The sequence below is a fragment of the Colossoma macropomum genome, unplaced genomic scaffold (assembly GCF_904425465.1).
Source record: "Colossoma macropomum unplaced genomic scaffold, Colossoma_macropomum, whole genome shotgun sequence".
Lineage (NCBI taxonomy): Eukaryota > Metazoa > Chordata > Actinopteri > Characiformes > Serrasalmidae > Colossoma > Colossoma macropomum.
In genome coordinates this window covers 26,639,456-26,642,395 of record NW_023494794.1, presented here as the reverse complement: position 1 = coordinate 26,642,395, position 2,940 = coordinate 26,639,456, and positions in this window count along the sequence as shown.

Genomic DNA, 2,940 nt, shown 5'->3' with positions numbered 1-2,940 from the left:
AACAAGGAGTGGTCATAATGTTATGCCTGATCGGTGTGTGTGTATATATATATATATATATATATATATATATATATATATATATATATATATATATATATATACACAAAATCAGTCTCTCTTTTCTCTATGGTGTGTTACTATGCATTTGATGTGTATGTAAAAGGTGAATTCCACCAATTTTTCCACATTTCTGTATAACTCAGTGGTTGATGTGTAAACAGAGTCATTCAGAGTGGTTTGATGTGAAGTGGTTGATTGTAGAGGAACGTACAGACTCAGATCTCTTTACAGTGGTGCTGATAGGAACTAGAGATGTCTACGACACAAATACAGCCGTTTTATTCTCTACCCAAAACTAGTTTAATATGTATGATAAAACAGTAGTAAATCTAAAAAGGTTTTTGGGGGACTGTTTTGCCTCAGAACACACTGCATGTAGCTCTCCACCATGAACGGATTGGAAAAAATATACTTTAGGCCAAAACTTTATCACAAAACTGATGTATAACAACGTCTCAGGCATCAGGCTGAGCTATTCTTTACTATTGTATGTAATAACTTTCTGTGAGGGAACTTTTAGAGGCAATAAACTTTTCAGACGTCTGGTTCCTATCAGCACCACTGTGAACAAATCTCATTTAGGAAGTTTCTTGAGAGTTAAGTGTTTCACATCAAACCACTCTAAATGACTTTGTTTACGTCTCAGTGATTTAATTACTCAGAAATTTTGATAAATAAGCACTGCGAAACTGATGTTTGTAATAACAGCTCAGAAAACTGACAACAAAAACTGCCAAGCTTGAGTCAGTCGAGGGGGTCTTCCCTTCAACCACCTCCATAACCTAATTTCTGTTTTATTTTTTGTGCATTAATCCGATGAAATCACTGATTTGAGAGTATGTCGATCTACGTAATCCTGTGAAACATTCTGGCATTTTGATTGGCTGTTTCATGAAACTTTAAGTTGAGACGCTTGCAACTCTTATTATTTTTATGCAACTCATGTGCAATTTAGTTTCATCATGTAAAGCCAGTCAGGGTTGATAGCCAAGAAGCTGCAGGGCCAAACACACAACCCAAGGACCCAGGGTGCGCCCGCCACTGAGGAGCGGACTACTCAGTGGCACTTGTGCTGACTGGGACACCCGCACTGTGTGGGTCACTGGAACAGCTGACCTTTGAGGGGGGGTTATGTGGCATCCACCATGGGCCTTGCTGCCGTGGCCATGCAAAGAGGCTCTCGGGAGGTGCACACTCCTGGAATACATAAGGTACTGTTCCTGCTGCTGCTGTTGTTGTTGTTGTAGTTCAGTTGTGTTGTTTGTGTTATTTTGTGTTGAGCTGTGGGTGAGATAGTGGATTTTGTGTGTCTAGGTTTTTGTATATATATTGAAGTGCTTGAGTTCATTAAAAAAAATTAGTGCATGCAAAGGAGCATAAAGCAGTCGACTCGGTGATTTTTATTAACAATAAGGAAAGCATAAAAAACATATTTACATCAAGTATACTTACAAAAGATACTACAGTCATAGCATCACCTACACTGATTTGATGGGTTTGTGTGATGAACTGAGTGTATGTACAACAATAAACTGTCCATCTTTTCGTACAGTTTGGATACATATTCACAGCATATTCACATTATTTACATTGACTTTATGCTCATGTTCTTTCTAGCCTGCTGCATCCCTGAATGAATGGAAATGTAACCTTGTTGACTGGTAATTATTTTCCAGTCATATTTATTGATATCTTCCTTTTTGGGGGCCAACTTGTTCATACTGTAAACTGTTGACAGAAGAATGATAGAGGAGAAAATTAATGTTAAAGGCTGGAAATTATTACTACAGACAAAAGGGATGTGTGTTTTTTCTTACGGACTCCAGCTCTGTTTAGAATATGTGGTGCTGTTCATCCACAGTCTCTATCTGGAGAAGGCTAGCGGCACTTAAAGGGCCCATATCAAGGATTTTTCCACTTTTTAGACATAAAGGATTTGGCTCTGTATTTAAACACATTTTGAAACTGTGCCATTCACTCCATTTACAGTCCCTATATGGAAAACAACCTGTTTCGATTTCATTGTTTTTGTGATGTCACATTTACACAGATCCGCCATGTTTGGCCTACAGCAGTTTAAAAATAGATGCCGTTTACGGTCGAATGATGTTTCCTTGACTTTAACACATCTTCTACTTAAATATCGTCGCTGTCGAAAGAAAAACAAGTATCTCCAAAATAGTAACTTTACAGGAAAAGGCAAAAAACTGTCTTAACTTTTAGTGTAAGTTAATGTAAAGAGATTTTATTTCGATTGATTTTGGGGCATTTCTATTGGTCCAATCGTCATGAAATGTTCACACGATGTCGAGGAGAACGGCTGTGTTCAAATAACAATTGACAAAAATGGAGAAACATGTTTTTCTTTCAACAAATAAACAGTAAGTGTGCATTAAAATGTGCAGTGTGTTCTCAGTAGAGGACGTGTTAATGTGTTTTTACTTAGAACATCAGCAAAACATGCCAGCAGACCAGGGGCGCCAAAACTTTTTGCAAATGACTTCACATATATCAGTCTTAAGGCGCAGTAACAAAAACAGCCTGTTTAACTCTATGGGAAAATAAGAGGTTGGAAAATGCCAAGTATAAATGAATTATGGTACATAAATGAACACAAATGATCTTAAAAAATAAAATAATAATAATAAAAAAAATAATAATAATAATAATGATGCTAGAAAAATGTAGGATATGGGCCCTTTAAGCTTCCATAGACACTCAAAACGACCACATAATTCCACATGTAACATCAAGAAAATAAACATTTGAATGTAAATGACCATCCATTAATTTCATTAACTTTATATCTGACCAATACTGGACATGACCACTCTGGGTCCTTGCAGAAACCTGATTGGCTCACATTGCAAGCCTTAT